Source organism: Crocodylus porosus, unplaced genomic scaffold, assembly GCF_001723895.1.
Source record: "Crocodylus porosus isolate Cpor-Errol unplaced genomic scaffold, CroPor_comp1, whole genome shotgun sequence".
Classification (NCBI taxonomy): domain Eukaryota; kingdom Metazoa; phylum Chordata; order Crocodylia; family Crocodylidae; genus Crocodylus; species Crocodylus porosus.
In genome coordinates, this window is record NW_017728886.1 from 172199386 (window position 1) to 172225306 (window position 25921).

The window sequence follows — 25921 nt, forward strand, 5'->3', positions numbered from 1 at the left end:
CTCTATACCCGTGGTCCAGTCATGGGTGGAGTCCCACCAGGTCTCCGTTATCCCAATGACATCATATTTCTTTGCACTGAGCAGGAGGACGAGTTCCAGGCCCATGACAATGGAATAACTGTATATTACCTATAATTGGAAAACCCATATTCAGGTAATCCTATTTATTCCAGTGATTCAGTGACTGTCAGTGAAAGCTTTCTACAAGGTATTCTGTATGTGTCACCCACAGTTTATGCAATAACTCCTTTGGAGTAGTGTGAAAATTGTTTAAAATGCCATTGGCACTAATTCTTGCCTCCATGCACCTGTAAAAGAAGGTGACTTAGGTATAACTCATTAGGCTACTGGCAAACATTAAGATGATCATAAAATTCCTCAGATCCTAATTGCATTTCAGATTCCAGAAATCATGCAGCCTGCCATGTCCAATGCTCATGGTAGGACATGTAATTTTTATAAGCAGGTATAAAATTCCTCATATCTAAATTGTATGACTGCAGGGACATGTGTCTGAGGATTGGGAGCTTCCTGACACCTAGCTGCCTGCACTACAGCATTGGCTTTACACATCCCAGCCTGGAACTCCCCCTGCACTAAAGCCCCACACTACAGGACAGAGATGGGCCAGACTTTGGGTTTTTGGACCAGGACCCATGGCTTCCCCCCCGCCCAATCTTCAATATGAATACATGGGGCTGTGTCCCAAACTGCGAGGTTGCTCCCTGCCCAATGTGGATCATCAGCTAATCATGAGCATCAGGCACAGTCAGCCTAGGTCTAGGAGATATACCACTGAAAATACATCAGCCACAAAGATACTCCACATTTTTGTGGATAGGACATTTTATAATTTATGAAGCAATTAACATATTAATTGCATGATAAATGTAATGTCTGCCAAGGACATTACTGTTCTGTTCAACACATCTCAAGCTCAATCCAAATCCCAATGAAATCAAAGGGAGATCTTCCACTGGCTGGATGAAGCTGGATTGAGTCCTCTAGACATAGTATTTACCTTATGCACATAACAATATGTTATGAAAATTGATAAACTTTAACATAATTAAAAATATTAATCAAATAATTAGCCCATGCTGAGCTCCATTCTGCCACAACTGGTCTGTTACTCAAGTTAGTTCTCTTAAAGCCACCTTGTGTGCCTATATACTATGTTGTGCTCTGGAGTTAATCCCTAGTCACCTAAATTGATGAAAGCAATCAATATGCTTTCTACAGATCTGTCAAAAAGTTAAAACTGTTTAAATGCATTTCGTTGTCCATAAGTTCAGTGACCAGAATAATATTCGGAAATCACAGTTCGTATGTACTGTAGTTGGTACATAGGCTAAAGACAAGGATTTTTGCTGATGATATATTTTAATAGCCCAACTGCATAATTGGAAGGGATTTAGGCAAGCTTTGAGGCACAAGACACCCTTCCTATGTCCTGAGAAAAGGAACTTTGTTCCCAGAAATTCATCTAAATCTTTTCCAATTATGCAGCTATTGCAATAAAAGATATTGCCCACAAAAATATTTGCCTCTTGCATATTTCCTGAAATTACACAGGTAAAATAACACTCCACTACATAGGCTAAATTACTTTATAGTCTCATATAGAAAAACAGGATGGAAGGGAGCACTATACACATAAACCTTTAATAATACCTTATTTAATATAATTAGGGTACTTTTCTATTATAAGACAAGAGTACCCTGATTATAAGACAACTTCCCAATAATTAGATTCTATATATGGAGAATTTATAAACGTGTTATAATTTTCCAGGTATGGAATCTATTTGTTAGAGGTTTGCCTTGAATGTGTCCCATTTCCACTGCTACACCTCAGAAAGTAAATCTGAGGAGTCAAGTAGCCCCTTTATTCTCTGCTTCCCCCCAACGTTTTCCCTTGGCAGCCCCTTGCTGTTCTCCTTACTGTCTGACTGTGATCTCCCATAGCACATGGAAGTAAGGAGCAAATTTAGAAAAAAAAACAAAAACAAAAACAAAAAAACAACCTTGAAATTAAACCTGGCTGCAGCAATTTGCATGTGGTACTCATAGACTTAGCTCATCCAGAATTGATGCATGTTACCTCTTTTTTTTTTCTTTTCTTAATTCCTGCAAGTTTTAGCACAGGTACTTCATAAACACACATCTGAGCAACACTGTGACACTAACTTATGTGTAGTACAAACCATGAATGATATTAGTCCAAAGCCAAAGGCGCATGATTTGCCACAGTTTATTAAGATCGGCTCTACCAGTCAACAGCATTTCAAGCCATGGGAAAGGTGGGAGTGTGGTGCTCTACATCAAGGAGAAATAAACATCCTCAACAAGTAGCACTGGGTCAGAGGATGGCCACACTCAAGTGCTCTGGGTTAGAATACAAGGAGGTCAAGGAGAAAGGTCTGACCGCTCACGTACGTTCCTAGCTTAGATACAGGACCTCCATCTAACCCAGGGGAGATGTCTTGTTGGATCTGGTCCTGGCTACAGGCGATGACCTGGTGAGGGGTCTGCAGGTGCTTGACCACCCAGGCAACAGCGATCATCACCTACTGGAATTCACCATCCAGTGCAAGGTGGCAAAGGCCTGCAGCAAGGCAGCAGCCCTGGACTTCAGGAGTGCGGATTTCAATGAGGTAAGGAGAATAGCTGGGGAGACACCGAGGTCCCAGAGGGGAGTGGAGTTGGGTGTCCAAGAAGAGTGGCCATTCCTTAAGGAGACGATCCTCCAAGCTGAAAGGGAGGTAATCCCAAGACAGATTAAAGGGGGCAAGAGGGCACAAAAAGCATCTGAAAACATCTCCTAACTAAAAAGGAGGCATACACCCAATGGAAGGGAGAGGCCATCACCAGAGAGCACTATATCTCTGGTGCTTGGGACTGTAGAGGGGTGGTCAGGGAGGCCAAGGTGGAGGTGCAACTAGGACTAGCTACCTGGATCAAGGACAACAAGAAGTCCTCTTTTAAATACATAGTGGTAAAGAGAAGGTTCTGGGTAACCTGGGGCCTCTGCAGGACACGCTAGGAAATCTGGTCATTGCACCAGATGACAAAGCTAACCTATTTAACAATTTCTTTGTCTCCACTTATCTGAACAGAGACCAGGTCATCCCCCCCACTGGGACCCCCATAGGGCCCAGGGTGGTACACTGGGTCACCCCCCTCACCAGGAACACAAAGGCCCCAGGGGAGGTGCACCTGGGCCAAGGATTAGTGAGGAACTAGTTAGGGAACCTCTGGAGGGACTGGACGTATTTAAAAAAGCAGATCCTGACAATCTCCACCCCAGAGTGCTGAGGGAATTAGCAAAGGTCATTGCGAGACCCCTGGCACAGCTTTATGAGCACTCATGGTGCTCTGGCGAGGTGCTAGAGGACTGGAAAAGGGCCAATGTGGTTCCCATTTTCAAAACAGGGAGGAAGGAGGACCCAGGAAACTATAGGCCAGTCAGTCTTACCTTGGTCCTGGGGAAGCTTTTTGAGAGAATTATTCTGGCACATGTCCAAGAGGGAGCAGCAGGGGAGATTATGCTTAGGGTCAACCAAGATGGATTCATTAGAGGCAGGTCCTGTCACACCAACCTGGGGCCTTCTATGACCAGGTCACAAAATCCTTGGATGCAGGTGTAGCAGTGGACATAGTCTTTCTGGACTTTAGAAAGGCCTTCAGCATTGTCTCTCACCCCATTCTCATTTAAAAAAACTAGGGGACTGTGGCATCAATACCTACACAGTCAGACGGGTCACTAATTGGCTGGAGGGCTACACCAAAAGAGTGGTGGTGGACGGGTCTTATTCAGCCTGGAAGGACGTGGGCAGTGGGGTTCTGCAGGGCTCGGTCCTCGGCCCCACACTGTTCAACATATTCACCAGCGACTTGGACAAGGGGGTAAAAAGCACCTTGCTCAAATTCGCAGATTACACTAAAGATGTGGGGAGAAGTGGGCACGCTAGAAAGGAGGAATAGGCTGCAATCAGACCTAGACCAGTTACAGGGGTGAGCAGATGAGAACAGGATGGGTTTCAACACTGACAAGTGCAGGACACTGCACCTGGGGAGGAAGAACCAGCAGGATAACTACAGGCTTGGGAATTCCCTTCTCTTCAGTGCAGAGGCAGAAAAGGTTATTGGAGTCATTACTGATGCCAAAATGAACATGGGCCGACAGTGTGGGGAGGCAGTCAGGAAGACCGACTACACCTTGTCATGCATCCACAGATACATCTCAAGCAGGTCCAAAGAGGTGATCCTCCCCCTCTATGTGACACTGGGTAGGCCGCAGTTGGAATTCTTGGAGCCACGCTTCAGGAGGAATGTGGACAGCATTGAGAGGGTCCAGAGGAGGGCCACTCACATGATCAGGGGGCAGCAGGGCAGACCCTATGAGGAGAGGCTACGGGACCTGAACCTGTTCAGCCTCCACAAGAGAAGGCTAAGGGGGGATCTAGCGGCCGTTTACAAATTAGTCAGAGGGGACCCTCTATGACCCCATCGCACAGCACTGCTCAGTATGTGTACGCATGTCCTCCAGATATCCCTTACAAAGGATCCATGTGCTACTTAGCCCCAACTCATGCCTGGAACTGGGTGTTCTTGCCATAAGTCCTGGGATGCTCCAAAAATCTATATGCGGAAGAGACAGAAGGCAACCTGGTCTGGCTTCATGTCATGGGGGACAGGGCCACACTAGTCATATTTGTCAGGCTGAGAGATTCTGAGTGAACTGTTTGATGCTCCATTTGCTGATGTTTCCCACACATTTAAGGCTGGTGAAGAAACAGGAATCATTGGCAATAAGAAAGAAAGGTAATGCTCAGCTGTAGAAATAAAGAGGAAGTCAAACCGCATGCAATTTAGTGTCTCACTATGGCCTGAAAAACAGTGAGGGGGGCTGCACTTAATGCATGGCCATTACCATATGTCTTATTCAGATGGGTTGCAGTAACCTATCTTTGTGAGGCCAAGCTGCCCGAAGCTGGCAAGGCACCACAGAGACTACTGACCACCTCCTATGGCTCTGCTTGTATGCAAAGGAGGTATAATAGAAGGTAGAGCAGGTCTGCGAAGCAGTGACAGAAGTCAGATAGCTATCAATAGAGGTGACATTGTATAGGCATCTGACTAAACACCAGGGGAGCTCATCGGCTCACTTTGATCAGTTCATGTCCTCAGAAGTGCCCTGTGGAAGTCCAGGAACCTCCTGATGTACAGACACATGAAGTTCAAGGTGCTAAACAGTGTTAAAACAGCTTTGAGCAAACTCTAGTCCTACTACCAGAAAAATCGGTAACAGAGGACAGTGAGGATGCAGCCAAATCCACCTGGCAGAGGGACATTTGGCACAGGATCTTTCCAAGACCTCCCAGTTGGGAAACAGACAGTGACAGCAAAGAGGATATCGAGACAACTGGATCGCAAGACAGCAGTGAGGACAGCAGCAGCACGTCCTCCAGCAGAAGCAACAGCAAAAAAAACCTAATGTTAAACTCCATATTTGGGGACAGGACTAAGAGACAAGGGGTTGGAGGAAGACAATGCCTTGTGGATGGGTGCATGGGAACACCATTCTGGGGGTGCATATACAGTAATGGGTGCACAGTTTCCTATGGCGGGTTAAGGAGGCAATGATCAGTGACAAGAGAGAGAGAGAAGAACAAACAAAAAACAACACACAAATTGGACTTGCTAAACTGAAAAAATAAAACAACTTTTGTATTAATAACTATCCAAGACACATTACTCACTATATATTATTTCAACCACAATGAAATACGAATAAGAAACACAATAGTAAATGTATACATACATACATACATATACACATATACTTTTAAAATAAAAAATTAAAACTGAAATAACATACATACATATATACATACACATATATACATATACACATACATATATTAGAATATATTAGAATGAAATTTGCTGCTCTAAAAGGAGTTGGCATGACAGCCTTGAAACAGCCATCTTAGCTTGATCTCCAGAAAAAAGTTACAAAATTCTGCTTTTATTATAATGAAATATTCCCAAAGCTTACTGCCTTAATGCAGACTGGAGAGAGAGCTTCTAGGAGAAATACTATTTAAGATATAGACAAAAAACCCTAAAATGAGATAGAGAGCAAGGAACTAGCATGGAACAGCTGGTATGCTGTCTGTTCGTGAGATCACAATGACCCATGAAAAGTGAATGTCAGACTGTGGAGACGGACAGTAAGTCACCCCCACCTTCTCTTGTCAGTTTACTATAATTTGATCATTTGTTCATCCCAAGAATCTATGTCTATTCAGCTTTCAGCCCCTGCTACTAAGACAAACAAAGAGGATCGCAATTAGCCCTATGTAAATCACTTTTGTGGCTGTCACTTACTAAGGGCCAGCTAAAAAGGACTCAGGAAGAACTAAAACTACTGACTGATTTCAAGTAAACCATTAAGGAATACTTCAAATTATATTTTCCAGGGGATGGAGACCAAAGTCCTAAGGTAAGTGGGGAAGTGGGACACCTGAAGCAAGAACAAGCAGGAGGGGGCAACAAGGGAGACCATCTGATTCTTCCTGAAAAAGTAAGGAAATCAGCTAATCACCTCAGATGTCTGTACACAAATGCACAAAGCCTCAGATACAAGCAGGAAGAACTGCAAGTTCTCACAATGTCATGGAGTTATGATACAACTGAAATAACAGACTTGGTAGGAAAGGTCACATGACTGAAGCACTGTCATGGATGGGTATAACCTATTCAGGAAGGACAGGCAGGGGAAAAGTGGAAGATGTTAGATTTTATGTAAATAGAACTATATGATTGCTCAGTGTCCCAGTATGAAACTGGAGATAGGTTTGTTGAAAGACTCTGGATTAGGGTCAAAGGGGAGAGCAAGAAGGGCAGTGTCATGGTGGGTGTCTGGTATAGACCACCAGATCAGAAGGATGAGGTACACGAAGCTTTCTTCAAAAAGCTAGCAGAAATTTCCCGATCACAGGCCCTGGTTCTCATGGCAGACTTCAATCACCCTGACATCTGCTGGAAAGGCAACACAGCAGTGCACAGGCAATCCAAGAAGTTTTTGGAGAGTTTTGGGGACAACTTCCTGGTGCAAGTATTGGAGAAGCCAGTGTTGTGGAGTGTTCTTCTTGATCTGCTGCTCACAAACAGGAAAGGATTGGTGGAAAAGATAGTAGTGGATGGCAACTTGGGCAGCAGCAATGACAGGATAACAGAGTTCAGGAACCTGAGGGAAGGAAGGAAGGAAGAAGAGCAGCAGAATATGGACTCTGGACGTCAGAAAAGCAGACTTCAACTCACTCAGGGAACTGAGGGGGAAGTAAGTCCTGCAGAGCTGGTTGTTTTTAAAGAAACATTACTGAGGATGCAAGAACGAACCATCCCAATGCATAGGAAGACTAGCAAGTTTGGCAGAAGACCAGCTTGGCTTAGCACAGAACACTTTAGCGAGTTAAAACATAAAAAGAAAGCTTACAAGAAGTGGAAACTTGAATAAATGACTAGGGAGAGATGAGAATATTGTTGGAGCCTGCAGGGCTGAAGTCAGGAAGGCCAAAGTGCAACTGGAGTTGCAGCTAGCAAGGGCTGTGAAGAGTAACGAGAAGGGTTTCTACAAGAATCTCAGCAACAACAACAAGACCAGGGAAAGTGTGGGACCCTTACTGAATGAGGGAGGCAACCTAGTGACAGATGCGGAAACGGCTGAAGTACTCAATGTCTTTTTTTACCATCTTCACAGGCACGGTCAGCTCCGAGACTACTGGCTGTTAACAGAGTTTGGGGAGACTGTGACAAGCTGATGTGGTGAAAGAACAGGTTGGAGACTATTCAAAAAAGCTAGACTTGTATACTATTAAAAATGCTGTACCTGGTCTCATGGATTTGTACACATGTCATGCTGAGGGTGCTGAGGGAATTGGCTGATGATCTCAAAGCTGCTGGCTGTTATCTTTGAAAACTCATGGTGATCAGGAAAGTTCCCAGATGATTGGAAAAGGGCAAATATAGTGCCCACCTTTAAGAAAGAGAAGGAGGATGATCTGGGGAAACTACAGAACAAAAGCCTCACCTCAGTCCCTGGGGAAAAAAACAAAAAAACAAAAAAAATCAAAGCAGGTCCTCAAGGCAATCATTTCCAAAAACTTGGAGGACAAAGTGATTAGAAAAAGTCAGCATGTTTCACCAAAGGCAAGTCATGCTTAACCAACCTAACTGCAACAGTATGGCCTTGTTGCAAAAAAGACTAACAGCATAGTGGACTGCATTAGTAGGAGTGTTGCCAGGAGATCATAGAAATCATAGAAAATTAGGGTTGGAAGGGACCCTCAGGAGGTCTACCCCCAGCTCAAAGCAGGACCATCTACTACTAGATCATCCCAGCCAAAGCTTTATCTAGCTGGGTCTTGAAAACATCCAAGGATGGAGCTTCCACCACCTCTCTGGGTAACCTGTTCCAGTGTTTTACTACCCTCCTAGTGAGAAAATTCTTCCTAGTATCTAACCTAGATTGAGGAAAAAGATTCTACTCCTCTAGTCAGCAGTTGTGAAGTCACATCTGGAGTACTGTGTCCAGTTTTGGCCCCCCACTACAGAAAGGATGTAGAGAAATTGGGCCAGCAGAGGGCAACATAAATGGTTAGGGGGCTGGGGCATATGACTTATAAGGAGAGGCTGAGGGAACTGGGTTTATTTTGTCTGGAGAAGAGAAGATTTAGGGGGATTTAATAGCAGCCTTCAAATACCTGAAGGGTGGTTCCAAAGAAGATGGAGCTGAGACTATTCTCAGTGGTGACAGATGACAGAACAAGGAGAAATGGTCTTAAGTTGCAGCAAAATCCACGACATACTGTGATTTATTCCTCTAACTAGAAGCATGATAATAATAACCATGGGCCTAATATCATCGATTTACAATCCACGAACAGGGATCAGCCCCTGCTTCTGTGCAAGAAAAAGAAAATGCTGTCATGCATAGGTATCAAACTTATGGCCCAAAGGTTAGAACTGACCCAGACGATCCAAAGGTGGGTCTTTCAGCCTGCAGGGCTTCTCACAGACTGAGATCACCCACCTTCATGGGCTGGATTTTGGCCAGAGCACTTGGTTAACAGTGCTGCTGCATCAGTTGTGGCAGCAACGTTAATCCTCACTGTTTTGATGTGGTTCTGGAAAGTGCTTACCTTCTCCCACCCTTTATCCACTCCTGAAATCACAGTTTTTAATCTCCTCTGGTGATTAAAATTGGCAACAGTGGGAAATGGGTGGCTAAGTAATAGCAGCACAAACTTCCATGCTTCCAGAGCCATATAGAAACAGCAGCCCTGGTGCCTGTGAGGATTAACACCTCTGCTGCCACTGCTAGTGGGTAATCCAGTCCCTGAGTAGCCCCACAATCCAGATTTGGCCTGCAAATCCCAATGAGTTTGACACTTTTGCTGTACAGCAATGCCCCCTTATATGGGGACCATTACAAAACCTTACACAGACAGAATTAGAGCTAAGGTATACATTTATTTCTCCACTGAACCTACGAGCAATCTGCCATGAAAACGTTCCCTTTTACATGGATTCACCTTCTTACCTGAAGTCCTCTTTAATGTGAACTCAAGGAGTCGTCAGTGAATAAATAGGATTTACATAAACTAGCCCAGTGAGCAAAAAGCTACTTATACTACTCAATAGGGAAACACCAAGATGCTCAATCCCAATCTTCTCTGGTGATTAGATGCCTTATTCAGAGATATCAGAAGCCTAGAGTCTGCTCTTAAATGCCGCTACTGACAGTCTCTCTTAAAAATTGAAGCTATTTCAAAATACAGGGAAGAAATTAGCTATGCTAGTAATGATATTGCCTCCCTCGGTTCCTCCAACCTGACTCCTGAATTTCCTTTTAATACAATAGCTCAGTGGTTGGGAACTTTTCTGAGAGATGTGGATTGGAATCATCTAATGAATAGGAAGGAATTAATTGAATCTGAACCTTCTTAATTCTAGTTGAATGCTCTAATCACTTAGCTATTTGTATTGGAACACACACACGAGATTGAGATCTTCAACAGAGGTAGAGAGAAGGCAGCCTAGGTTGTGAATTCTGCTGAGGCTTAGACATAACACAGGAGTCAAACTGCTCAGACCAGTCCACATGGTGGTGCACTTGCCTAGATGCAGAACTTTAGGCACCTCTGGCTTCTATTTTCAAAAAACAAGGTGCATTTGCAGTTTTAGAGTTAGGTGGCATATGAATCAAAATTTTGGCCTACCCATTTTTTAACTATCTAAATCAATTTAGGCACCAATCTACTTTACAGGCCTGCAACTCTATAGACTTCAGTCATACCACAATTCCTCTCATCTCTTAGATCCAGAAACTAAAAGCAGGATTAGACCTTCCAAGTCAGGTGCATCCCTTAATAGAGATGTTAATAAAACAGTAGGTGGCATTCGTCCCTTGCAGTCATGAGTTAATCAATATCCAAGCAAGATGCTAGGAAGCAAATATTGCTGATGGTGTCAATAATGAAATGTAGTACTGAAGACATAGCTACTCAGTCTCATGAGAACACCCAAGAGCAATGGCATTAATCCCAGTGTCTTGATCAAATTCCAGCTTGGGTAACTAAACTACTAATTACGTCTCAAACTAATTACAATCCTCACTATATAAAAAATAGTCAATTATATTCAAATCAAAAAAGTTATTCTTCATTTCCTCCCTTTAAATAACTCATTGATTTTGCTATAGTAAACTAGTTGGAGCTGGCCAGGAGTTTGCCCTCAAGATAATTTCCTGAGAAAAACATTCACATTTTGAAAAACTGAAATTGAATTTTCTTGTGCAAAATTTTAGTTAAAAATGTCAGGAGTTTGAGTTTTTTTCATCAGAAAAATACTTCTATCTTCATAGTTACCTGGCAATTTGCTGGAAAGCTCAGGCCTTCACACTTCAAGAAGGATGTGGATAAGCTTGAAAGGGTACAGAGAAGGGCCACCCATATGATCAATGGCCTGGGCAACAGGCCCTACGAGGAGAGATTCCAGGAACTGGGTTTCTTCAGCCTGAGTAAGAGAAGACTGAGAGGCCATTTGATAGCCACCTACAAGTATGTCGGGGTGAACACCAAGATCTAGGGAAGCAACTCTTCAGAAAGGCACCTCTCGGGAGGATGAGGTCCAATGGGCACAAGCTAATTGAGAGAAAATTTAGGCTGGACATAGGGAAAAATTTATTTCCTGTAAGGGTATCTAGAATCTGGAACACACCCCCAGCAGAGGTAGAACAGGTGCCATCCCTGGAGGTGTTCAAGAGGAGGCTGGACAAGCAACTTGTTGTGCTTATTTGAGCCCAACCACCTCCTGCCCATGGCAGGGGACTGGACTTGATAATCTTACAGCTCCCTTCTGGTCCTACTATTCTATGATTCTACAGCTACAGGGTACTATAGCGATTACCATGGAGTCATGGTTACTGGGGCCTTTTAGACTCCTCAGCTCAGGAACATCCCATCCCGTATGACCAGGAAGAGCTTTGGCTATGACACCTTCCACTTTTTACTACTCATCCACCTGCCATGGAAACCTATATAATGAATTCATTGAAAGTATATTTTTCATAAAAATGAGATTCTACTGATGGTACTAAAGAATTAGAACTGAACTTTGGATAGTAGAAGCTAGTGTTTTGGTGGTGAAAATCTTGAGTTCTAACTGTTGATGCTGTACCTGTAAGTTGTTACAAATACATGGATCCAGGAAATAAGTTTTTCTAGTATTTAAAGGAAAAGATTGTTGTATACTGCTCTCTGTTACCATCATTAAGCGTGAGCTTGATTAAGTCAGTTAACATTTTGGTATGGTTGCTCCATCTGTAAAATGGAAAGGATATTGATCTACTGAACTTAATTGATGAAAAAAAAAGTCTTAGTCATCCCCAAATGAAGGGGACTGGAAAGGGTAGGGTTCCTGCTATAAACCAAAAAACATTTGGGTTAGATATATGTTAACGCAGCTGGTTAAAACATCAGGATTCATGCAATATAAACATACTTGGTGACCAGTCCAGAGTCTTGGCTAAACAGTTTGGGGGGGGTGACATGTCCTTTTGGCATTCACACTTGCATAATTATAGCTTTCAGTAATCTTGGTGATTTGTAATTTGCAATCTTTGTATATTCAGATAATTTTATAAATTAAGAGAAGCAAAAAGACTAAAACCTCATTCACAAGTAGGTATTAAATTTATGACATTATAATAATTTCCATAGCAACATATTATAGTATCATAAACACAGACATCGTGAAATTATAAGGTCTTAGTCAGGTCTGAATAAAAACAGCAGTTAGGAAGTAGAAGTGCTAATAAAAAACAACAGAAACATGGATCAAACCTGCTAAAATAATGAAAGCTTATTTTAAACATCAGTAACCATTTTTGAACACTCTTAAAGATTATTTCCACTTGGGTAAGTGCCATCACATTTTACTAAATGCATGGTTTTCACTTTCATTCAACCTATGTTATGTCAATATTTAAGGGCAATGTCTAAAACACTGACAGAAATTACTTCAGTGTTATTTAAGCCTTTGACATTTTTTTCTCATATGAACTATAGTCATTTGTATTTTTATTATTAAAGATATGCTGCAAACTAAAAGTAATGTTTACATAAAACCATTTGATAAAAATGAAGAATGCTACCTTTGGCTTTGGTATATAATTTTCCCGTTCAACTTAATTTCTAATAGATGTTTAGTGCCTTCAAATGTTTAACTTAAAATACGCAAATCACATCAATAATTAAGAAATATATAAGTATCCCTTACCAAGTAGAAGAATAGTAGTTGTAATAAAATTAACAACAATCTCAAAAAAGAAAGGCCTAGTTGTGCCAATGTCATGTAGCACAGCAGGCACCTTGCCAAAATTTGGTGGCATTCAGTCTAATTCAGCTTGTCTGGAATGTCCACTATCTCAACTATGTAATATGAAGTCCAGTCCAAAATTCAGCAGGTTAGGATAGGACAGGAATCCACAGCTTTGTCTAGATTGGCATGTCTTTCTGCCACTTATCAGCAGATTCCCTTTCCCTATTTACTTGTTATTTCTTTTCACAGTATTTGCTGTAAACTCTGAAGAACTGGATTCTCTTTCACTGTTCACCCATGAAATGCTGAACACAATAGGAATATAATCTGACTGCAACTTCTGTGTTTCACATAATATAAATAAATAAATACATGGTTTAATTCATTTAAAAAAAGCTAACAGTCCACTTGTAGAAAAAAAAAGAGCAGCAGTCCAGGAACAAAGATGAAGGTTCATTAATATAGTCTTAAAATGTTTCTACATAGAGTTACCCATGTAAAATGCACACACCTGAATTAACTGAGCATGCAGTGCGATTTTTTTGCTTGCAAAGAAAACAAAAACAGCCTTATGCTCAACTAATGGTCATTTCACATATGTTTATTATGGATTAGTTTTGTAACAATTAACCAAAACGGAAAAGGTCACATATGTCTGAAAAGAAGCAGGCAGGTTTCAGACACAATTGAAGTGTCTTTGTAATTAAACAGGGAATTTCATCCATTTCTTTTCTTCTTACTGTCATCATCAACATTATCAAAGGAGCTCACGGGATTGTGTTTAAAAAAAAAAAAAAAAAAAAAGATTTTGCTTAGGCGTTTGACAATCTTACCACAACATGCCAAAACCTAAAATTATCTCGAGTTCTCAGTATCATAATTTAATTCTTTTGGACAAGATATACCAGGTAGCTCCAGTGAGCTGAACAAAAAGACAAAAAGGTTACTATGCAAATGAAAGGCAGTATGTCTATTCTGAATAATAGATGATTATAAGGAATGCATTTTAAAAAAGCCAGGCTAGCTTGCATAAAGATTTTATACTCTTCTTTCCTTTAACACATTGTACATTATCTACTGACAACAGGACAAATCAGTGGCACATATCTTATGTGCCTTTCACACATATGGCATCCTTATCACATTTCTCAGGTATAACTGAAAACAAACAAGACAGAGCTTTCTACCACAACAAACCCTTTACCTGAAGTAGGTTGTCCCTTATGAAAGCTTATGCGTCTCAGAACCAGTTAATCTCTAAGGGCATGAGCAAGCATTCATTGCAGCCAATCTAGCTCTAGGTGGCTTATTTTAAGCTACTTAGACCTAGACCAGGAACAGCATGTGTAGCAATTTGCCCCTTAGGCTAAGTACAGACAATCAAAAAGTCCCAGACTGAATCCATCCAATCTTTCCAGGTTTCTCTGAACTACATAGACTGAACTGACAAGCAAGTGAACAGATATTCACTTTTGAAAGGCCCTGTGGTGGCTCATACCTGTACCCAGGGGGCAACAGAGCACATATCCCAGCCTGCCAGCCACTGCTGAGGGCACCTGAATGCAGCTGAGCAGGGTTCATCTTTGATTGGCAGCCCTGCACATGCTTCCCAAACCCTCATTGTTCCCCCTGCAGGGGACAATAGTCCCTCCAGTTGGGGGCTGGCTGGACTCCCCATCCTCAGAGGGGATTCCCTGCTCCTGACAGAGTCCTCTGAGACCTGCCCCTGGTGCAGAGGGGAATGCCCTGCTCATTATCAGATTTACTATTAGACTTTAGAGGGGGTGGGAGGAAGGGGGAACCCCCCCCCCCCACCCAGTCTGGCACTGGACTCCCAGCTGGGATCTTCCTGGCCTGGGGGCAGGGGGGAAGCCCATAGTGGAGCTTTCATCCCTGCCCCACCTGCAGGGAGCCAGGCAATTCCTGCAACCATGCCCTCTCCTCAGCTCCTGGCTCTGGGTGGATAGAGGGAGGCAGGAAAGCCCTGCTGTGGCTCCCCCATCCTAGGCAGATCATGGCTGGGGACCCAATGCCGGGCGAGGGCAAGGAAGGGTGCTCCCACACCCTGTCCTCATCTGGCCAGAGCAGTGATAGTGCTCCAGCTAGGAAGCAGAGGGGTGGAGCACACACTGCTTCCCTGGCGCAGACAGCATAGGCCAGCAAAGCATCCTGGGATGCTGGGGAACTGTGAGTTAATACAAATTGGAAGGGGATCTGGGACAGAAGTTCCATAAACTGGATTGACCTAAGGTTTATGATCACTTAAACTGGTTTGTATGTAATTTCTGTCCCCTGCCCAGCTTTGAACTGAAGAGCAAGCATGTTGAGCTCCAGTTAAGGAGACTGTAAATGCTAGGTTCTTCACTTAGGAACGTTAATATTTCTACAAGTTATAATTTTTTATCATCGAGCAAAGATGTATATACCCATATTAGAATAAAATAAGATTTTTAATATCACAGAACCCTATTAGTACCCCTTTCAAAACTAACGTACAAGTTTGGCTACGCTATCCACTAGCCAGTTGTGTGATGATACTACTACAACCAATAGTAAAACATAGGTAACAACTTTATGTGAAAGTTAGTCAATAATCTAGTATAATCCTATACCATGAGAATCTAGGTCTGCTTTGTGAATTAAAATATTCAATATAGGGCCCACTACACTGCCTACTAAAAATAGTAGAATTCTTCCTGCTAAATTCTGTGCATATTGGATTAGACCCATAGACAGAGTTTATGGTAGTGCTCTCCAGAGACACTTAAAGGACTTCACAAATATAAATTAGTAAATGAGTAGTTAACTGGACTATTCAAAGTAAGTTAAATTCAGTAAGTTTAAAGTGGTCTTCCATTGCATAGTTTTATTGGTAATTTTTTCTCACTACAGAAAATATTTCTACATCAAATATAAATTAATACTGATGTATATTGTCACTAAATGAAGCAAACTTTTTCAGTACACTAACATTTTGTGTTATTAACGGATGTTTTCCATCCCCATACTGACATATCTGATTGCTAATTTTCCCTTGTAGGATTTAAAGGAGAGATCATCAAATATTTTTGGGAAACAAGCAAAAATAATTATTCTGAAACTGTCTAGTGATATCCAAATGCCAAAATTTAGGATTAATAACTACATCTCTTTTTGTGTTTTCCATAAATATCTTGTATATATGTCAATTAATGCAAAGATTTCTAATGCTGACATATACTGTAACATACATTTCAAAACTGATTTTTTCTTTAAAATCGATGTCAAATACAAAAAAAAATGATTTAGACTTTGTTTTATTACCTTTATCAAGTATTTGCCAAAATGTAAACATGTAGCACAGCTAAGAATCTGTTGACTGACTCTGTCCCTCGAATATAAGGATTGTCTTTTTGGTTTTTTGCTAAAAAGATATATCCTGTGTAATAAAGGAAAGTTCTTATACTGAGAAACTGCTGTTATATTGAGAAACATCAAATTGCTATCATTATATCATGGCAAGTGTGTAAAAAGCAAACAAAGGGAGTGTTGCATGAATCACTATAATCACATAAAGAGGATAATATGGGCAGCAGTAATGAGACACATGATAATAAACAATAAAATATTTCATTTTACCTGAAAAAAATCTTTAAAAAAAAACTCCCTCAGAATCAAATTATAGCCTATTACACAGCACAGATCTCTTCAGAACTGCAAAAGTACAATGTGATTATTTTTATTATTCAACCCCAAACTAGGTAAAATTTCCCAATTCAGGCATTTGGTATTTTTACCCCAACTCAATTTTCCCTTCCAATTCACAATAATCACTTATACCAGTTTATACCTTCCCCATACAAATTCAGCTGCTAGAAAGAAAGAGCCATGTTTACTTAAGGCTGTTTCAAAACAGATGGTACAGCTGCTTGCAGACATTAAAGAAAACAAAACAGAAAAAAAAGGCGCTTTACTTTAAACTCATCACGTTCCCAAGCCAAGACCCGCATATGCCCAGAAGAGGAAGCACCATAGTTGGACCTGGCTCCCCGATGTCTGTATAGATCAACTACTGTAGAGAGAGGCTTTGCTGGTGCTTTGATCCCCAAAGCTGATAGAATCAGCTTTAGATAAAAGCACCAAAAAGCCCCACTGAAGCACCCAATCTATACAGATGCTGCAGAGCCAGGTCAAAATAATATGCTGCTTCTTCCAAAGCAGTTTTGTTTTGTTTTTTGCAACATCTTCAAGCAGCCAAAAATTTTGTCTATAAGAATTAAACTAATAAATAGTGAACCCTTTTGCTACATGGTCACATTTTGGTGAACAATGTTCACTGAAGGAGCAGGAGCTTTGTAGACATAGGCAACTGGTAGGGGGTGCACATGCCCCCCCCCCCCCCAACAGGGCCGGTGTCCCCCCCAATGGCTGAAACTAATGCTGTCAGCAGAGCTGGTGCACCCTGACAGGGCCACCGCCATCAGCGGCTTCCGCAGGTGCCCACCTAGTCTCAGGAGGCACCAGTTACTCATGTTTGTAGACTTATGGTAAATGAAATAATCACCTCAAATGCAGTCTTTCAGATTTGTTCTGGATTGTCATTCCATGGCAATAAATGAAGTAAATTTTATAGTCTATATATTTCTTAGAGACAAGCATCTATATCACAAATACAAAAATAACTAACAAGATAACAGCAGAGGCTGAGGATGACGGAATTCTCTGGTCAAAGAAACGCATAGAGACAGCTCCAACATGTTACTAGATCACTGGTGAGCAGGTGCATTGCTAGGAGACATTTGGGCCCTATCCCTGCTGGGGTAGGGGGTCAGGGGAGGTCAGGGAGCAATGCATCATACACTGCTAGAGGACTGCAATTTGCTTGTTTTGTCTCCATGGGCCAGACTGAAGTTGCCCTAACACAGGCTAAGTAGCATGGCCCAGAAGGGGTACAATTTTGAGAAGCTCAGAGCACAAGCTAATGAGCTTTAACATGTGGATGATCACATTTTAAGTGCCCTGAGTATGGCCTAAATTAGGGGTGGGCAAAATGCGGCCTGCAGCCTGCATCCGGCCCAACAGGCCATTCTATCTGGCTCGTGGAGGACATAAGAATTTAGTAAATTAATATTTATTTGCCCCAGCTCCATGTCAAAGCTACCTGGAACGAGGGGCAGTAGGACCCAGAGGAAGCCCTCAGCAGGCTTGCAGGCTTGAGCAGCCCAGCCCCACCCACCCCAGCTAGTTCCCTGCTTTCCTGCCCCCTCCCTATTCCAGCACCACATGGCTGTGGCTCCCTGGACCGCAGGTCATAGGACTGTAGTTTCATAGCTGGTAGTGTCGGAAGGGACCTGAGCAGATCAAGTCCAACTCTCTGCCATGAGCAGGAAAGAGTGCTGGTCTCAAACAACTCCAGCAAGGTGTCCATCTGCCCTCCTTTTGAAGACCCCCAGGTAGAAGCAAGCACCACTTCCCTTGGAAGTTGGTTCTAGATCCTAACCGCCCTGATGTGAAGTAGTGCCTCCATGCTGGTACGGAGGTGCACACACGCATGGGGCAGTGTGTGTGCGCGTGTCTGCAGGCACAGGGCAGTGCGTGTGCACGTGCACACATACAGGTGCAGGGGCAGTGCATGTGCATGTCTGCAGGTACAGAGGCAGTGTGTGTGTGTGTGTGTGCATGTGTGTGCGTGTTCATAGGGTGAGTCCCACACGTGCACCCTCCATACACATGCACCTAGGCCTCTCCCTGCACTGCCATACACAAACCCCAGCCACCCTCCCCCCCATACCCTCCCACACTCCCACAGCCTCCACAAACCTATTTCCACCCCCCACAATATACAAGAATAAGATTTCATTTTGAGCTATTTTACAGTCACCTCTGCGTACACTACACAAACGCATGTAAATCAGGACAAAGATATTTTTTAAATCAAATTAATTTATGTTGTACATGATTACTTTTTAGAATATAATTTGGTATTTTTCTGGTTCTGAGAGGGCAAAACCCCTTGCTGAAAGGAGTACTTCCGGGGGCAAGGGGAGGGACTTCTGGTGGCAGAGGTTAGGGGTTAGGGGTGGGGCTTCTGGTCACAAGATGGCAACCACGGGCAGGGCACCCGTCGAGGGGCAGGGCTACCCATGCAGCCCTTGACAGCTTTCCAAACTTGGTAAGCAGCCCTCTGCCCAAAATAATTGCCCATCCCTGCTCTAAATGTAATGTGTAACTTCACCCTGTATTGTTCTGGTTTGTGTTGTATACATAGTATAATATCAGAGGACTGGTTTTCAGAGCTGTCAATCTGACATTTTACCAGGAAAGATCCCTAGCATCAAGGCCCTTTTCTCTTCCATTTATTATTAATTAAAATGGATCAGGAGTTCATTTAAGAAATGAGGACCTTTCCTAACCCAACAATTCAAAGAAGGGACGGTACTGAGGGAGCAAACTGCTCTAATAAATCACCTTTGCTTCTCAAAACTTTATGAATGTGAGACATCAATAATTGCTACTGAAAGTTGCCCACACACCTTTTCTGCCATATAGATAGTGTAGGCATTAGAAATGGGTTTGAGCCTTAATGTAGTCCTGACCTAATTCACCTTTGGGTTTGAGGAAGGAATTTATTTCTCTTGGCAAGACTGACAAAAGTTACTCAGGGGCCAGAAGGACTGGGAAAAGATATCTTAAATCTTTAAAATTCCCTGTTCCAGTGGTAGTTAGATGGATGTCCTGAACTGAGAATGCAATAGTTTGGCTAAGAAATCTAATGCTTGATCCTTGATTATACAGCCTGAAGCCCACTGTCTCCAGGCTTGACCCAAATAACAGCTGGAATTAAAAATGGGTCTATCAACCATTTAATATTAAATAAAAGTTCTGATTTAAAATATTTTGTGCATCTTTCTCATTATTTCCCTGTACCCTGGCCTTCATAGAGGCCAGCATTGGTGTTCAGAACTCTGTAACCCTATTCTACAAATGTAATACAACAAGATGCTTCCCAGAATGCTCTCTCCTCAAAGGACCCAGGAGACATGGTATCGCCAATTGTATCTATTGAAGTGACATCTTTTGCCCCTCCACACAACATGTGACCTTCAAAATGATTAGAAAATGTGGAGCTTTATAAATTGAAGTGTAAAATTGACACTTAATATTATATGTGCCAAAACGTGTGTACGATTAGCTGAAAAGAATCATTTCCAAAATGTTTTCTATTTCATAAACAGACCATGTGTATTTCAATATGTTGTTTATCCCATTTTGCTAGTGAAATAAATATACTTTGGCCCTTTATTAAGCAGATAATGACCAGATAATATAGTTTAGAAGGTCAGGCATCATTACCTGGCTGGTGAAAGGCGAACATTGTATGTTTTATTGTTTAAATACTGCTTAAGAGATTCACTTATTTTTATTGTTTTAAATCCCTCAAACAGAAGGAAAATTTCCATTTTCATCCAAGTGAGAAAATTCATAGGAAGTATAAGGCATAAATCACTACAATTCCAGGCTCTCTCTCAAAGGTCACCTGATTGTTTTGTAACTACCATCTGTAATGTAATGCATTCAAAATGAACCAGCAGTATTTTTGAGTTAACATTCTGCCTGATACTAAGTGGTTCCCTCGGAGAGGGGGCGACGTATGATACCTTTGTATTAAACTTACAAGCTCCCCAAAACCATGAAAAGATGTCAACCAACCTAATTGGGAATATGAGTCGTAATGATCTTCAGTATCTGTTTATTATTTCCAACTGATGTCTGATTTTGAAAATATTTAATTTGGTTATTTCGTAATTGCCTACTTCAGAATTGGAGGAAAAAGAGTGCAAATATCTATTTTTGTTGGGATAAAAAAAAATGAAGATCTGTATCTTTCTAAGGAAAACCTATTATTTCACAGGATAAGCCAAGAAGAAATAGTTACCTCAAAAAATAAGTGTCTTTGTTAGTCCCTAATTATTAGCTGTTTCATGATGCACTACCCAGGCATTAACAAACAAACCCTCTTTTTTTCTTCATTTTTCCAATAAAACAAGATCCTGCTCTAAAATTCTAACCCAGTCAGAAGCTGAACATGCATGGTGAGAATTTGCATTAGACACTTTAATTTCAATCAACTCTACTTAAGCTTCTAATTTTTTTTTAACTTTAGGCAAGCCAGCTTGCCATCCCAAACTATGAAACCAATCTGTAGTCCATATCTAGTAGTAACACATATACTAAAGATGAAGCACCAAAAATTTTGAAATTTTTTTTAATTCACTACATCAAAGTAATGGGGGGGGTATTTGATTTGTGTTACATAACTGGGAGACAAAAAGAATCAAGAATTTTATATTTGATTATGAACACAAAACATCATTCTTGATGCAGCCTAATAATTAGTGACAGGAGTCTGATCTACACATATGAACCAAAAATATAAATCGAATAAGGAAAAATAAGTAATTCCTTCACTGTCCAAACCCATGTGGTGTTTTTGTTTATAGTTCAGTGTTCATAAGAGAGCCCACAAAATGCCTGATTCTTATCAATAAAGTACAAGAGCCTGCCCTCCTCCTTTCAATTTTACAGTACATAGAGATTCAGTCCCAAAATATTTTGAAGTACTATAGTAAAAGTTATTTTCCATTTTTAGAAGCAAAGATGTCCATCAAGAACCTCTATGAGCAAGACATTGCCCTTGGTTAATAAAAGGTCTAAGCACTCTGTTCATAAAAGCTTACATAGTAGCTTAAAAATATCATAAAACCGAAGGCAATGAATAGTTGAGGTCCAATGAACAATTTATATGTGCACATGCACATGTGCATTATGAGGGGATTCCCGCTACAGACTAATTTTTAAGTAGCTAGCTGAAAAGAAACCACTGATTACGGTATAGAGAAACAAGCAACACTCATTTGCTTCTCCTTGGTTCAAGGAATTTAAAAAAAAAACCAAAAAATTATGATTTTAAAGTTTGGTTTGTTTGGCACAGACCTGGAATAATTGTTCAAGTCCCAAAGAGATTCATGACTCCCAGTGCTTAAAAGCTTTTAATCTGGATTTGCTGAATTGCACACAGATTTGAGAGTTCCATAATCTTTAAGCAGCAGGATTAATCAGTTAATACCTAGCATAAAATGCTCTACAAAAATATAAAAACTGAGCCATGGCAATACACAGAGTTTTAATCAAAATAAAGATTGAACAAGTCTGGTTAGGAGCTGGGATTATTCATCATGAAAGATAATTTAATGAATAAATACAACTTTAAATACCCCTGACATTAGAAACTGCTAATATTAAAACAACTAATATGGCACTAATTTAATAAAAAATATCCTTGAAAATCTGATACACTGAAGGCTCTGTCTGTAAATTTCTCTCAGTAATATATACCTAAAAGGTGTCCAAGAATAAAGTGTCCATAGAAATGGAAGGATTCTAACATTTGCTATCAAAAATAATAGAGCATTGTTTAAAAGCAAACCAAATACCATGTACAAGCCAGCCTTGAGAGAACAGTAAATAGCCATCTTTCAGTAGTCAGGAGAGGTACATTATGATCATGCATTACTATTACAAAGTGGCCTCTACTTTAGACCCTTTATTCCTCTTGTGTGTACACCTCTAGTGGCAGGACAAGCTTCTTACACATCTCAAGGATTGAGCCACATAGTTTCAGCAACTTGAAATACAATCACTGACCCACAACTCAATGTTTTCCAACTATGTAAACCAAGAGTGTGCAGCTGTGTTTGGCACCTTTACTTCATCAAACCTACCGGATACACAAAATCATGGACTAAATATAGACACTGGATTTATGACACATTATAACCTGCCTAACATCTGACTCCCCAGGTACCTCTCCGCTATTTACCTGCTACATTCATTCCCTTTCACCCTCCCTCCCCCCAACTCCAGCTGGTCTCTCACGCACTGACTCATTAATTTACATCTTCACTGACTGGCTTTTTTGCATGCATACCAGCCTCTGCCTTCTTTACTATTCATCCATCCAGGAAGAGCACACACCAACTACATACGCTTCCTCAGCCTGACGATGGGTATGTATACCCAAAAGCTTGCCAAGAATTTTTCCAACTATTTGAGTTGGTCTAATAAAATATATCAGATTTATCCAAACAACTGCCTATTTCCTCAGACCAGCAGAGCTGCAACCTACACCCCTGTAGAATAGAGAGAGCAATTTGAATACAAAAGGCAGGTCCATTCAGCCTACTTATTTTTTTTTTCTTGGAAGTAAGAGAGTAGCTTGCTACAATGCCTTTCACAACATATTGTGGCTTAGGAGGAGTACTCCAGCCTGGCAGTAGTCAGTGAGGAGGATTCTTCATTGAAAAACTTCCCATCATTTCCCCAAGGGCAATTTGTGTTGTTCTGTTTTGTTTTTACTCTTGGTATTCTCTTGGTACTCTTGGTATTCTCTTATTTGCCATTGTTCCATTTCCTGCTAACTTCCCCAGGGCACCCTCCTTTAATTTAAGTTTATACAGCCAAAAGGAATATCATATTGGTAAACAGTGATGTATAATATAATATACATACTCCCTCATTTTCCACACCGAGCATGGCTACATGAGACACTTTACTGTGCAGTAGAGCAAATTACTGCATAGTAATCATCTATGTCTACATGTGCAGGCCCTTACTGCATAGTAATTTCCTCTACTTGGCAGTTAATTTGCTACCTGCAAATGCAAGTAGCAATTTAACTACTGAGTAAGGCATGTATAGGCACCTGACTGGAAGCAAATATGCTCCTGGTTAGTCAGGCAGCAGGGGCACGACATTGCTCCCTGCCCCCAGGAGCTGCCTGTTGCCAGGGCAGGTTCCACCACTGGAGCACAGGCAGAGACAATGCCCCTCTGCCCTGGCTCCACAATCATGGAGCAGAGGATGAGAAATTGCTCCCAGCCCCATGCTCCTTGACAGCCCCTGGGCTAGTACCTAGGGGGAGCCCACAGTTCCTACTGACTGATGCAGGGAGCCAGTGGAGGGCCAGAAGGGGTGGGAGCAGACTGCTGCCAGGAGTAGCAAATCCGCTCCCAAATGGGTGCATGTGTAGACACCTGCCCAGGTTACGTTTACATCCAGCGGCATTTGCACATGTAGACGCTCCCCCTGTGACTGAACTATTTGGAGCTTTATGAAAAATGCACCAAACTCGCTTCCTTGCAGACTTGATCATTTCTAAACTACCTGTACCAACTTATTACTCCATAGAAATCTGATCAAGAAAGAAAATTCTGAAAAAAGGTCAGAAGCGAAGGAAATAGAAACATACTATGGGTCTGATCTTGGAAGACTTAAATGCAGTCATTTTATATTTATAAAGAATATTAGAAAAGTATTACAGTGAGAGGGTCTCCAAGTTTAACATTTCTCTTGAAAAGTATGAAGCATTTGATGAACATCAGTTTCCAAATAATAATAATAATAATAATAATAATAATAAAGTTCTGATAGCAGTAGATATGTTATTGACTGCATCAGAAAAATCTAATTGGACCACGCTCTTTTTACAGCTCCAATTCTATTATGGTTCATTTAATTTCATTTGGAAAAACTCCAGTTTCAATCCATACAACTTTTAAACTTGATTATCTAAAATTCAAGCTGGGAAGCATTCAAGAAATACAGGGAAAAGGTCTTATGCCAGCATATATTATGCTTATATTAAATGAATCTAGCAACAGCGTTTTTTGCTTTCATTACAATAATTTAGCATTCCACTAATTTTCTTATTTGCTTTATGAACTTGAGATACCTCAGTATCTAAATAGCCTACTTACTTTAACTACTAGTACTGAGGTACAAAAACAAGGCTCCGTGTGTTATAGCATATTGAAATTTTATTTTAACAAAATTAAGATGGCCCTTACCCTTTATATTCTCCAACGCCGATGTACTTTTCAAGAACACTAATAAATAACAAAACATCTCAATCTTCCTTTCATGGCTTCCCTCTTCAATACTGGAAGGAAAAAATTCAGGTCATCTTTTATAAGTAAAAAGTGACCTAATTTTGTTTTTAATTCAGGGCAACCAGTATAATCCCATAAAAGGATTGCAGTTAATTGCCATTTCCACTCATCAGTTCCCAAATTTCAATTTAAGTCTGTTCAAAGGCAAATACGGGCATAATCTGAGAAAGCAGTATTCCCTAGGGACACATATGAGCATCAATTTCTGAGTACATATTTTGAGAGGTTTAGGGAAAAAAAGTATTTTAAATCTCTAATCAATCATTTTAATAATTTTGTAATAATTTTCAAATAAGATGGATCATTTTGGTTAAAAGTGATACTGAAACCCCCTTCCACTAGTATACAGCCCACTGCAAACCAGGCGAAAGGATGTGCCAAATTAATAATGATACAGTCAGCTGGCATGGATGAATAGAATGTTTAGTTCTTAATTTTAAATTTCCATTATCACCAATCATCTCCAGTGGGGTGTAAATGGAAAAGACAACATTAGGTATCTCTGTAAAAGCAGTTTCTTTTTTATCTTCATAGTTTTGTTCTAGAAACATTATTTTTATGGTGTCTTTAAAAAAATATTTTAAAGAGGTGACACATCTTTCTTATATTTGAAAGAGGTATGGGGTAATAAATAGAATGAACAGTAGTTGGAGTACATCTTAAATGTTCCGTGATTTGTTGCTGCACTGGGAGACAAATACAAAAAGGTGATGCTATAACCTGGCTGTCAAGATATGGGCATAAATTGCAGCACAGACTACATAATCTCAGAAACAATGGCCAAATAGTGCTTCCTCAGTGCCCCCAACATTTTATTTTTACAGAAGAGACATATACATCCCCTATGCCTAGGCAAGTCACATTTTCTCATTTTTCCTTTTTAAAATTAGACATACTGCAGGTTATTTGTTCTAACACCCAAACAGTAAGAAAAAAAGTTGCAATATAATCATAAATGCCCATCTGTGGATTTTAGGCCTTATATATGCATTCAGATTTGAAAATATAGGTCAATTACTCCACTAAAGGTACAAACATTA

At 40.9% G+C, this 25921-nt stretch overlaps 1 protein-coding gene across 1 annotated transcript in view; it reads right to left on the reverse strand.

Annotated features, from left to right (window-relative positions):
- Positions 1-25921, reverse strand: part of DOK6 (docking protein 6) — a 473746-nt gene that overhangs the window by 403275 nt on the left and 44550 nt on the right. The window lies entirely within an intron of this gene.